The sequence below is a fragment of the Canis lupus genome, chromosome 9, assembly GCF_048164855.1.
Source record: "Canis lupus baileyi chromosome 9, mCanLup2.hap1, whole genome shotgun sequence".
Classification (NCBI taxonomy): Eukaryota; Metazoa; Chordata; class Mammalia; order Carnivora; family Canidae; genus Canis; species Canis lupus.
The window spans coordinates 13,065,280-13,079,377 of NC_132846.1; the positions used below are offsets into that span (position 1 = coordinate 13,065,280).

Consider the following 14,098-nt stretch of genomic DNA (forward strand, 5'->3'; position numbering starts at 1 on the left):
GTTGCTCTGTGATGAACCACCCAGGGGCATTTAGATGCAGAAGAGTCCTCAGGGTCACTGATAGTCTTGACCTTTGCACCAACCTAAGGGAGAAAGGAGGAAAAGCGGTCCCTTTGGACCATAGCATCCTACACATACCTTCAACCCTCTGCTTACAGTGTGAGAGCCTTCTTATGTTTGTATGGGCAGTCCTGGAGCACAAATCCTCTGTAGTATAAGTGGACAAGCAACATAGATAAAATTTAATTACAGAGTCCACTTTTCACTAGTTCCAGTTCCTAAATTTCCTTAGGAATTTCCTTATTAGTATTCTCTCTCTGATTTGAATGCAGCCCTTTCCAGCCTAGGTGTCTCTGCACCAGGCTCTCTCAGTTGAATCTTGCTTTTGCCTGCCATGCTCAAAATCTATTTTATTGTCATTAAGATGTCATGCAAGTCTAAAGAAGCAACATCTTCCTGGCCTGGGTGTTCTAGTCTTTAGTTCACTCTACTTACAAAGATCATCTACTGTTACCCTCTTGTATTAACTATTGATAATTCCTTTATGTCTCTAATTTCCCACAGCAGGTCTTTTCTTCAGCCATCTACTTATGGCCACACATTTTTCTCCTCCTTCCATAGCGCTAAACTGACTGCTTAAATATAGCAACTATCTCATTTTAAGCATTGAGTTCATCTTTCTCCCTTCTGCTTTTTTTGTTTAACTTTAATAGTATGCTTTACTATTTGTAAGCCACCTTCAATCTCTCTTTTTTTTTTGTAAGAAGATAAGGTCTAAGTCATAAAGAAACAATATAAATTACCTTATCCTTGTAAATCTCTCTTACAGTCCTTTCTTATTCGTATTTTCTGTATCTCTAGCTCATTTGCCCCTTTGCTTTGTTTCTTTAATTTTATTATTCATTATTAATTTACTTGTACACATCCAAATTTTCACTAGACATTCACGAGATAGTTTCTGCCCTGCAGTTAAATAGGGGTAGAGGAGCATATGACTTAGGATACTATTGGCAGGAGATTATTAATCATGGATTATATGTTTAAAGGAATGACCTGAGGTTCAGTTGAGATTTGTGCTCACTCAGAGCTCATTTATTGTCCTGCTTTTCCTTTTGCGTGTTTTCTGAAACCCTGTTCATTGTTAGGTACGAATAGAATTCTGTGTGTGTAATCAGAAAGTTCTCCTTCACTAAGTTTATAGTCAATCCAAGTAAGCAATGAGGTTAAAAATGATTTTATAGGTAAAATTAATCTGGATGTTTGGAAAGTGCATTGAAATCGAATTTATTTCTTAGCTGGTTGCTGATTTCCAATGTAAAGTCCTCTGAGGAGGCTGACTTGGTGTTATAGGACTGTTCAAATGGATCCTTCACCCTCCATTTTGATGTGTCATTAGGACATTAATAATGGATGGTTGCTGCACTTGGTGGTCAGATATGTTATTTTGATCCATTTTTATTTCCCAAAGGGGCCTCTGGAAAAGGGCAATGAGAGTAGATTTAAAACCACATTATTGGAATTCAATAACTTTTGTCTCACTTTGTATGTCTGGTGCTTGCTGAAGGGCAGTTCTAATATGGAGAGTCAGTCAAGCATGGAACAGGCAAAACACCAAAATGGATTTTTTTAAAACTAAGATATAAGCTGAATTCTATGTTTTAATTTGGGCTGTGATGCTCAGAATTAAACTTTCCATAAATGTGTTAGATGTACAGATTTTGCTCTTTTTGATTCTGTGGATAAAGGGATGAGCATAGGAACAAAAGCAATCTACCAGTACAAATTATTTGGATTGTTGGAAGTAAACATCTATATAAATCAGTTAGCAAGAATTATTTGCTTCAAGAATTCCTAGCAATGGTGAAGGACTGAACTTTTACTTATGTAAAGTGTACCCCCAAAGGAGCACTGAATTCCCTTTAAATGTCTTCCCTTTTCTGGTAATTACTCAAAGGCTGGAGTAGCTTGAAAGTGGAAGATTCTGAATCCTGGGGTATGAAGGTCACTACTGGACATAAACAAGATCTTACTTTATCAATTGGGAGAATCTGTCTTCAGGAAAATCCCTCCCTTGTGAGTCTGTATGAAAATATAGAAGGGGGTTGGTGATCTATTCAGCCACACTCTGGGACACATTTGATTGAATTAAGAGGAAGAGAGGATGAGTAGTTTATGTTCCCATTCATTTCAGTTGTTGAATATCTTCCCCTCACCCATGTTTTTATTTCAAGTCTAGTATACTTAAAAAAGTAATCAAGTAAAAAAAAAAAGAGTTAAAAGTCTTAATAACCACTGATTAATGATAGTTTCTGGCTAGTAGCACCTAGCTACCTGATATAGAGACCTAAGAGAATGATGGGTGTGGATGAAGTGAAGTTCTCTCTACACACACACAAAAAAAAGAATTCTGGGAGTCTAAAGATCCTGTTCCTTTGATATTGATCTTCTTCAGTCACCTTGATATTGTACTTTATATTATTTACTATGCATACTTTGACCTGCACTCTCTGACTATCGTTTTGCTATGGACACTGACTTCATTTCTTTGTTGTTGTTTCACTTTACTTTTTTTCTTTTTCACAAGAAAAATGAATCTATAGTGGAGAAAATTTAAAGCATACAGGCAAACAGTATTAAAAATCATTTGTAATGCTGTCACCTATAGAAAATACTATAAGCAGCTTTGACATCTTTTTTACTTCTTTCTTTCTGAGTATACATGACAATCATTTTTTATAGAACTCTCCTATAACTTACTTTTTCTCGGTTAACAATGTGTCTTGAATATCTGATGCTATGAAATACATTGTGCTGTGTCATTTTTGGCATCTGTATATTTTTTCATTATATGAAATATCATATCATGTTAAATCAATTTCCTTTTTAAAAAAATTTTCAAGTACAGTTAACATACAGTGTTATATTAGTTTCAGGTGTATAATACAGTGATTCAAAAACCAATCTCCTTTCTTTTGATTTTTTTTTGGTAGAATTTTTCATCATTATAAACAACTCTGTGATAGCATTTCAGTAGGTAAATCCATGATTGCCCTAGGAGAGATTCCTAGGAATGAAATTATTGGGTCAGTGGGAGACAATGGGAGCTATAGACGAGGTTAATTGATGACTTGCATTCTTGTTTGCTCTACATGAAAGGATAGCATTGGTGCTTTAAAATTTGGATTTACTGTTACTTTGTTTACAGGGTCTTACCCATTGCCCTTAAAATTAGTTCTTCACAGGACTCTGATCCTATGAGGCTTTATTACTACTCTCACACTTGAGATTTAAAACTTGTGTCTATAATGTTAGGTCACAACAGTCATGTTGTAGGTGTTTAAATACAAATCAACATCCAAGCTAGTTGCTGTGGATATTTATGTGGAGGAGGAAGGCATAGAAACACATCCTTAGAAGCTGTGCCATGGTCTTAGTGATCTAAATATATAAAGAGTGTATCTAAGAAAGAGGTTGACCAGCTCAAGGTCACATCGTGAGTCAGCAATGAAATCCCAAATAGGGCTTTCATCCCCTTAACCTTTTTATCCCAGTATAAAGAGTACTTATGAATAGATGAAGAGAAAGCATTTATAAATGAACCTATAAGATCACTTATAACTTGAAATCCTTAACAATATCAAGAGAGTTACTAGAAAATTTCCACCTCAGGTAAGCAAATCTAAATTGCCAAAAGGTATTGATAGATTTTTAGATAATGAAATATTAAATGACTGAGATGAAGAGAGAGGAATGGTGGCTTAGGGAGATGGAAATGAGCCTCAAGGGTGTGTGCGTGTGTGTGTGTGTGTGTGTGTGTGTGTGTGTTTGCAGGCAGCAGGGTTGAGGTGGAAGGAACATAGAAAGGGAAAGAGTAATAGCCTGAGCCTACCATGGTGACCAAGGAAAACACAACCAAAGGGCTTCTCAGGACATTAACCCTGGAGTGAAGGTAGAGGTCTTGGCCCTCATTATGCACAAACCATAGATCTTTCCTCCTCTGTCTGGTGTGTGGATCTGCACTATTATTTCAGAACGTGTGGCAGGGTTGCTGGCAAGAGCCAGGGAGATACCTTCCAATGACCCCAGGAGTGGGGCTCAAGTGTCCTGGTTCTCAGTCTAGTGCTCATTCTACTACTAGTAGGAAATAGAAGTCATTTTTACCTGAATTTTCAGAGATACACAAAAGTTTCTGGGTAACTAAAGCTCAGACTCTGCATTATGGGAGAGGTACACAAAATAAAAGAGAAAGAAAACAAAATAAAATCTTGGAGCTTGAGAGTAGAGATGATCCATCCAGCATGGATTTTATTTATTTATTTATTTATTTATTCATTCATTCATTCATTCATGAGAGACAGAGAGAGAGAGAGAGAGAGAGGCAGAGACACAGGCAGAGGGAGGGCCAGGCTCCATGCAGGGAGCCCCATGTGGGACTTGATCCCAGGACTCCAGGATCCACCCTGGGCCAAAGGCAGGAGCTTAACCGCTGAGCCACCCAGGTGTCCCCAGCACTGCCTTTAGATGAGGAAGCTAAGGCTTAGTGATCTATTGGGACACAGGTAGTCAGGACACAGGACCAAGAATTCAGACTTTCTGACACTCGGCTTTGTACAAAATGATCTAGATACACCGTGTGATTAATTTTATTCTTTCTCATAGAGAATCTTCAAGCTTCTATTTCATGGTTCATGAATTCAGTGTCACTAATATCAGCATGTATTAAGATTCTATTTGCATGTGGTACTGTCCTCTAGAAAGCAAAATAGACAAATGAAGCACTTGACACAAAGGAATTTCCTAAGGAAGACAGATCTCATAGAAGTAGACAGAAATAACAGATAGAGCACTGAACAAACAAAGCAAATATGTAAGTTGTACAACTTCGGCTTTATGAGATGGTAAGTAAAAAGAACCTTACAGCTCATTGCTTAAAGAGAAGACCTATTTTCATTACTAGATAGCCTTAAACTAATAATTATTAAGAATTATCCTATGCCCTGTAGTTGTTATATTGGAAAGAAAAAGAGTATAGGACCTGGCACACCTAGCACTAGAGCAGGCAATGGTGCAGTGTCTTTGGTATATTGTTGATTATTCCCTTCACTGATTTTTGTTGTATACATATTCTCTGATGATCTGCAAAGACTGGGAAGGGTCTGCTGAGGCAAAAAGCCTCCCTGGGAATGCCTCCTAAAACCAAAAACATTTTTCCTTCCCCAGAGAACTAGTGGTCATGTGCTTCTCAGTTATATTTTTATCGAGGCTTTTATTTTTCCCTTTTAGAAAGACCTTGAAGATGATAAAGGAACTTACAAAGCCCTCAAATGTTTCATCTGTATAATGTGAACTGTGGTGAATGTGAGACTAGGATATATTTTCTATTCTCTCAAAGACTAGTTAAAGATAAACCAGAGGTGACCTTGCTCTTCTATGGTAACAAATGCCACTTTGGCCAGGTATCTTCATAAATGCCTGACCTAGTCATCTGCTTCAGGACCAGTATTAGTAGCAGTATTAGGGTATTATTAGTATTATTATCGTGAAACTATCATATGTGTGATATGAAATAAAACAAATGAGTAATTATGGGATCTTCTAATTCCATCACCCCTGGTTCTTGAGAACCAGGAGTCTTGGTGTAGAAGAAAGGAGATATTGACGTAGAACAGAAGATGTTAGATAAAACCATTGTAGTCGGGAATTTGAATTGGAAATATCAGTTATGAACTCATATTTTGTTTTTAAATATTCATATTTTCTGTCTCTGTTAATTAAAAATCCTACAATGACTAATCCAGTAGTAATGATTCTTCTTATTACCCAGATGTAGTCTGAAAACACTTTTCCCATTAAAGGAAATCAAGGCTTTTTAGAAAAATGGCTAATTTCAAGTCTGGAAATACACAAGATGAGTGAGGAAGCTATAAAAAACAATTAGAATAATCAACTTGAAGTCAGATTGAGGGGGATCCCACTGGCTAATCATGGACAATTTGAATTTCAATAAGATTAAGCATTGTAACAGATCAAAACCCAACCCATATGTCTAAGTCAATGAGTACTTGGTATTAAGTAAACCAAATGGTTGCTTACCTTCTGATTTAACAGAAAAACAGTTCATTATCTTGAAAACTGGGCTGAGAATCAAGCATTTATCTTGACTTTCCTTTATGAATTGTATCACTTTAAACAAATAGTTGATAAAGGGAAACATTTTCTAATAAAGTTATTCCAGCTATTAAAGCAAAATGATAGAATATCATTATTCTGCACCCTCCAATGCATTGATAGATTTAGGCACAGAGCATCAACTACCAGAAGAGTTGATATCGTCAACTATCAAAAAAGAACAAAAGCAAAGGAAAAATGCCCCTTGTTGAAAGAATGCAACAGTACTTGTACTTTTGTTAAAGAAATTGAACCTGAAACTAATTAGACCTCAAGATTTAGCTGCCAGTTTGTAGAAAGAGAACAAAGGAACCAACATGGTGACTGCAATCAACAAATCCTAATTATGGGAAACTCTGCAGGTGTAACGCTGCAGGATCTTTAACAGATTAATTACATGAAAAAATATAGATAGAATCTATAGATTTAAAAAGACTTAAAGATCACAGCAAGTGAAAAACTGGGCAAAGTAAGTTATAATATCCAGGAGTGCATCCTTTGGTAATAAAACCAGAAAGAGATGCAAGAAAGTGATTGTTATGCAAGTCAAGAGAGTGGTCATTTTTGCAGGGATAGAGGGTTTTATTATGATGGGGAGGAGACACATGGCTAGAAAATTTTTGACTCAGATATTTGTTAGAAGGATGTTTGTCTTATAATAATTTGGTAAGCTCTACATTTTGGTGTGATTTCCCATATCTGTTTCATTCTATAAATGTAAAAAACAAAACAAAACAAAACAGGAAAAGGAAGCATGTTAAGCAAGTCCACCCACCTGATGCTGTCCTAGAGATTATCACAATGTTGCCAGCAGTGGGTCAACCAAGTTGTGGAAAATTGTGTTCTGGGGCAAAAAGAATGTATGTTCTGCTGTAGGTACATTTGCATAATGTCAGGGATGGACTACCTTTCAAGTTGCTGGGAGGCTGGTTTTTTGTTTTCGTTATAGTTGTGCAACAGTAGGTGCACACATAGTTCCCCAGGTGACCCGTCTCTGGCTCAATAGTTTTCATTGTGTGGTGCCAAGAACACTGGCTTCATGGCCACTGTCCGCTTAAGAAAATGCACATCTCTTGGTCCCATTTCTTATCAAAGAAGCAGCCCCAGAATCTATATGATCAACAAGCACACTGCAGGGTAAGAACCACCACTGACTTCTTCGTCAAATTCTACCTGAAATCACTTTATAAAGGTGTGGGAAGTATAGATCTTCGAAGCAATTTCCAAATGGGCTGCTTAGAGTCAAGGCCATAGTTGTGATTTTTGTTAGTAAATGCACTTAGATTGTGAACCACTACCCAGCTGAGTCATGTAGAGCACTGTATGTGAATTTGTCAAAGCAAAACCTCAGAAAAACATTTTCTCTAGGGTGCCTGGGTGGCTCAGTCACTGAAGTGACCAATTCTTGATTTTTGACTCAGGTCATGATCTCAGTCCTGAGATCAAGCCTCGTGTTGGGCCCTGTGCTTGAGATTCTCCCCACCTGCCCCTGCCCCACTTGCACTTGTGTTATCTCTCTCTCTCTCAAATAAATACATCTTAAACAAAACAAAACAAAACAAAACATTTTCTTCAACTTGCAACAGCAATTATCAATTTTCTTTTCATCTTTTTTTGCTTAGGGTTTTTCCCCCCTGGGATTAGGAGTTTAAAGTGATATTCAAGCAATGAATCCTCTGAAGTTTTTAAGCAACAATTCTAATAACAACAACAAAAATTCAAATAATGAAAAGAAGAACAATCCAGATTTGGATATGGGCAGGTATGGCCAGATTGAACTTCCAGCTGGTTCTTCCTCAGTTGAAGGCAAAGTAGACTTCCAGAGTGTGAAAATGCAAGTGTGAAGGCTTCTTTTTTTTATATATATATTTGAGTTTATTCTTCATTTAAATTTTAAAACACTATAGTTGAATATTAAAACAAAAACAATAGCAAGTAGTGAGCTATGATTATAGTCCTTCACTCATTCACTACTGCATATAAAATGCCAGCAGCAGAGTTATTCACTGGCCCCATTAAGAGGTCTGACACTGAACACCACCCCTAGGATGATGTTCACCATCCTCATATCCTTCCCCATTGTAATGGTGCCGTCTTTCCTGATTGGGATCAAAGTCCACTAGTTCTACCTGGTCCATTTCACCAGTTCTTCTACTTCTTCCTCTCAGGTAGGAGTTTTTCCAGCAAAGAAAGTTTATCAGGAGAGAGAAAGCCATTCTCAGGGAAGTGTACCTTAAATTCGATGATTAGGCGACCCTTCTCATATGGTCTACAATAAATTGGCATGCCTTCGTTTAGCACACACTTGATATCCCCATGCTTGACAATCTGACCTGGATGAGAGGTGATGACAGTGGTTCAGTTGTCAAGAGTAGATATTGGCTTTTGAAAGCTGCGCAAGGCTTCAACCAGCTACATGTCCATACACATGAAAAGATCTCCTTGTGGAGTAAAAACAGCATGGTCCTTCTGATCTAAAACGATGATAATATCTCCTGGTACCAGTCCTGGTTCTTGGTCTCCCTCACCATGGAATGTTATCTTCTGGCCATCTTTCATGCCTTTGTCAATATGCACTTCTAGAATCTTCTTCTAACTATCTTCCTTCTGTTGCAGCTTTTACATCTGTCTTTAGGACTGATCCATTCCCCATGGCCCTGGCACTCCATACACACAGATTGAATTTGCTGAACCATTCCAGATCCTCTGATGAATTCTTATTTGCATTCCAGTACCTCGGCAATTGGGACATTCGGCTGCTCCTTTCTTACTACCTCAGCCTTCACATTTAGCACAAATCACATTCTTTTGCAGAGCTAGTTTTCTTGTTGCACCATTATATAAATCTAAGGTTACTGAGAGCTGATGCACAACATTTATACCTCTCCTTTCTCTCTGCATCCTGCCTCCTCCTCCAAAAAACATATCAAAGATGTCTGTGGGGGAGCCAAAACCACCACCAGCTCCACCTTCTTTAATTGCCTGCTCTCCTCTTTTGTCGTCTAATTCCCGTTTCTTTGCATCAGAGAGCACTTCATAAGCTTGAGAAATCTGTTTAAACTTCTCTCTTTCATTTGGATTATCAGGGTGGTACTTCAAGACTGCTTTCCTGTAAGCCTTTTTCAATTCCTCCTGGGTGGCATTGGGTTTGACCCCCAAAACATCATAGTAAGTGGTTTCTTTCACCAATTTCTACAGCCGGTGAGAGGGCTGAGGGGGTTTGGGGGTAGGGGTGGGGAGTGGGAAGGAGAGTGTTGCTGGGCGCAGCACTGGCAGCCACCGCTCCTCCTCCTCCGTGTCTCACTGAGCATTCTGGAAAGTTCCGCCAGTGTGAAGGCTTCTAAGTCTGTATTTAGCATCTTCCTCCTCTCCTTTCTATCCAATCCTTTTCTTTCCAAAACTTAGATGCTTTTTCAGTGCCTCTACAAATCAAAACAGCTGACATCCACTGTCAGCTGCTTTCTTTTGCCAGTTGAGTGCCAATTACTGTGGATGCACTTACGAGAGGAGACTAGACTAGTACTTGGTTTATAGGGATTTGTGAAACAGAGTATTTTATTCATTTGAACCTAATTCTACGAACATCCTTTGAACACTGACCAAATGTGTGGCAGTATCCTAGCAGTATGGCATTAAAGTGCATTTCCTGCATCCGGAAAGGTACAGTCCGGTCTGGGAAATGGAGGAGTTATAGCGAATGATAACAGCAAAATCATTTACAAATAAATAACCTCACTTCAGTCCTCACACTTCCCAAATTTTAGCAGTTAAAAGGATAATCACTATTTGTAACTATAGAGTTCTTAAATCTTTGGAGAGAGGTGTGTACTGTGTAAAGTCACAGCATCCCTCCCACCCTCCCATTACATCTTTTTCAATATGACAAAGAGGAAATTAGGACCATTAGGACAATATGTTTTCTCAAGGAAGGAAAAAAAGAGGGAGCAGTCTAATTTGAGGGAAATAAAGTACCTTGTCATAAGAACATCTATGTGTCTTTTGGAGAAAGTACAGTTTTGAAAGTCAGCTGAAGATGACATTAATGCTCTGCAGTAGGAAGTTTTTAATATGAAGTTGTAAGTTTTAGTTCAAATGGCTCACTTGTGAGTTTTTATTTTAACCAAGTAACTGTGGTGTTCCCTTGATCTGTATTTTAAAATATAAAGTTCATGTATTAGGTAAGAATCTCTTCTCAGCTTTTGCTAGTGAACACACACACATATGGTGAACATATGGGTAAAAGATACTTTAACCATTTATTTCTACAATTGCTAGTAAACAAAATGAACAGTCATGATGACATGGCATTTTGCAGTAAGACTAAAATATGCATAGAAAATGCTTATATTTAATTCTTTTCTTACTGACTTTAGATCATGAAAACTTATTGTAAATGTAATTTATATTTTTCTAAATGTAATGGTATGTACTGGTTAAGCTGAGGGTGTGAGATTTTTGAAATTGTAATAGGAAAACAATAGAAGTGGATGGAGGCCTCAATGTCCTTTAAAAAGCAGGCTTTAAATCACAGTTTCTTAGAAAAACCATTTGACTGTGTTCTGTAGTTACACAAATATAAGTCAAGAGTGTTTTGAGAGGATCAGTGAAATTATTTTGGGGAGATGAGAAAGAGAAACATTATTTGGGGTTGTAGATGAATGGAGAAATGCCTGCCAATTATTGTTTGCTCCCATGGAGAGGCAGCTTATAGAAACTGGGTATTTTCTGCGTTTTCTCATTTAAGGATTGCATGTAGGGAAGCAAGAGGCAGAGAAAAGTGGGAACGACGGTATTTATGGGACTTCATGAACTTAAGGTGCCAAGTGCTTGCTTTAGTACCAGGGCGAGGAAGTAGCAAGAAGGGTGGGTTTCCCTCCAAATATACTCAGCCTGGAGATTGGCAGTTTGGGCCACTTTGGAAGAATGTTGATCCATGGATACTTGTCATTTCACAAGAAAACCTTCCAGATGTTTTGAGAATGGTCAAGAATGGGCCTTATGATGAGACAGCAAACAGATCCTCTCCCAGGGACAAGTAGCAGGAGCCGAAGCAATAAGAGCACTCACGAGCGCTCATCTCTCTCCCATGCTGGGGAAAACCAAACAGTTACATACATAAGAGCATGGTTTCTCTAGAAAAGATAACCTACAACTGAAAAAATATACAACAGAACTAAAAAAAAAGAAAAGGCACCTCTCTCACATAAATGCATAACTAAGTTAAAAGAAAAATGACTAACCAGCTGGAGTTTATTTGTAAACTGTCTTAGGTCAGTGTTTGTATGAGCTGCCTCAGTAACCATAGAAGATTCCTGTTTCAATGACAGGCAGCAGCAGCTGCAATTTTGAGACCACAATGTATCAGAAAGGTTGAGCAAAGTAGGCAGTTGACAACATAGTGTATTCAATGCATTTTACGCTGTGAGTGATGGTGAATGCCACAGAGGCTGATGCGCTATATGTGAATTAAACAAAATGGAGCACATCACTTACATTAGCACAGTAACATCTAAGGAAAAAGTCATAGGCAACTTTGAAGATATGTTGCCGTTTGCTTTAATTCACTTTGAAATGGACTCCAGATTACCCTTATTTTCTTTTATACTCTCCAGAAAATAATGTGGAAGTTGTTGAATCAGGAATAATGATAGTAGTGCCATGACCTTATGACTGTGTTCTTGTTAATTTCCAAGAATCTGATGAGAATATGTCACCCAAAACTAATTTTCATATGTATTTTAACAAGAGATTATAAACTGTTTTTCTCTTCTTATTTTAAAATTATCATACAGAAAAAATTGACTTTCTTTTTTAGTGTACAGTTCTACACATTTTAACCCACATGTAGATTTGTATAACTGTCTCCACACTCAGGGTACAGAGCAATTCCATCACTCCCAAAAGACCTCCCTTGTGCTATCAGTATATAGTCATGCCCTCCCCACCCTCAATGCCTGGCAGCCACTGATCTATTGTTCATCACTATAGTTTTCTTTTGAGAATGTCATGTAAATGGAATTATATAGCATTTAACCTTTGAAACTGGCTCCTTTCACTTAGCATAATACCTTTGAGATTTTTACAAGTTGTTACATGTATCACTAATTTTTCCCCCAATTGTGTATTATGTAGATATACTATAGTTTATCCATTTACTCACTGAAGGACATTTAGGTTTTGGTGTTTATGAGTAGTTTCTTTTCATTTGTGTATGTGTCTAAGTTTTTATTTCTCTAAACTCTCGGGAGTGGGATTGCTGAGTCATATGTTAAGTATATATCTAATTTCATAAGAAACTACTAAACTGTTTTACAGAGTGACTGTACCATTTTGCATTCCACTAGTGGGATAGGAGAGTTCCAGTTGTTCTGGAGTGTCACAGAAGTGACTGATTTCTAAAAACATTATCCTTCTATCCTTAATAATAATGGGTTGTATCAGGGACAATTTGAGGATCTATAAAAAAATGTTATTGCTTGAAGAACATTTAAAAATTATCCTCAGGGATCCCTGGGTGGCGCAGCGGTTTAGCGCCTGCCTTTGGCCCAGGGCGCGATCCTGGAGACCCTGGATCGAGTCCCACGTCGGGCTCCCAGTGCATGGAGCCTGCTTCTCCCTCTGCCTGTGTCTCTGCCTCTCTCTCTCTCACTGTGTGCCTATCATAAATAAATAAAAATTTAAAAAATAAAAAATAAAAAGTATCCTCAATGGGGATGCCTGGGAGGCTCAGTGGTTGAGCATCTGCCTTTGGCTCAGGGCGTGATCCCGGGGTCCTGGGATCGAGTCCCATATTGAGCTCCTCATAGGGAGCCTGCTTCTCCCTTTGCCTATGACTGCCTCTTTCTGTGTATCTCTCATAAATAAAGCCTTAGAAAAAAATTATCCTCAACATAAAATTAAAAGTTTATTGTGGTTTCAGAGGTCTGTTGATCTAGTCATCTAAATGGGCTTGTGGAGAACATCTTTTCTCAAATGAAAATATATAAGGTAATGAATGAAATTCATGGGAGATTTTAAGTAGCTAAAGGAATTGATACCAAGTGCTGATATTGAAAAGTGAAGCTAAACAATTCTATCTATTGAAGTTAAGTTTTTGTTCATTGTCATTGTACATTGTTTCATTGTAAAGTAAGGTCCATATCATCAAAATTATTGAGCATCCAACGTATTGATAGCCACTAACTATATGAAGAGGTGCTGGGGAACCGGCCTTCTAGTTGGAGAGAACATTAATATACCAAAATATATGCCCTGGGAATGAAGCTAAACTCTTACAATGATGATAAAAATCTTCATAATTATATGAAATAGCATTTTGTCACCATATTCATAGGAAGTTAGATATATTTTCTTTCATTTGTTCATAACAGAACAGGACAACAGGGCCAACTCCAGGCACTGTTAAGGGCCAGGCACTCCAGGCCCTTAAACTTATGAAGGTTAATAGTTTGTCTTGGTATCCTTGACTGCCTCTCTCTGGATCTGCCTTCCCCTACCTCCACACAGTTCTAGAGTCCTCTAGTCCTCTAGCCCTCATCCTTGTGGATGAGGCATACAAGGAATAAGAGCTGCCTTTAAGTGTGATAGACTGAATTTGGGGTTTTAAGAGTGAGAGAAGTCTGGACTGGTGGATCTGTTCATCATCACCTTGTCCCAGTTGAGGCATACTTGGGAGTCAGGAGAGGAATCTGAAAGTCAGAGGAAAAAAGGTCTGGTGGAGGTAACACAATGGAGATAAAGGCTCAAATCAGTAGAAATGCTGACCAGAATTAGGTGGGAACAGGAGAAATGGGATAATTTCAGGCTAACATTATGAAAGATGAATAATGGACTAGTGGACCAAACCATCTCTCCCCTTGATGCTGGAAAGGTTCCATCTCTGTCATTCATACAATCTTCAATGTCTTCATCCCGTTCTTGATCTTATCTA

At 38.0% G+C, this 14,098-nt stretch overlaps 1 protein-coding gene and 1 pseudogene across 11 annotated transcripts in view; one reads left to right on the forward strand and one right to left on the reverse strand.

Annotated features, from left to right (window-relative positions):
- The window catches only part of AKAP6 (A-kinase anchoring protein 6), a 568,763-nt gene that overhangs the window by 274,002 nt on the left and 280,663 nt on the right, over positions 1 to 14,098 (forward strand). The window lies entirely within an intron of this gene.
- LOC140639796 (dnaJ homolog subfamily A member 1 pseudogene) lies at positions 8,118 to 8,895 on the reverse strand (annotated as a pseudogene).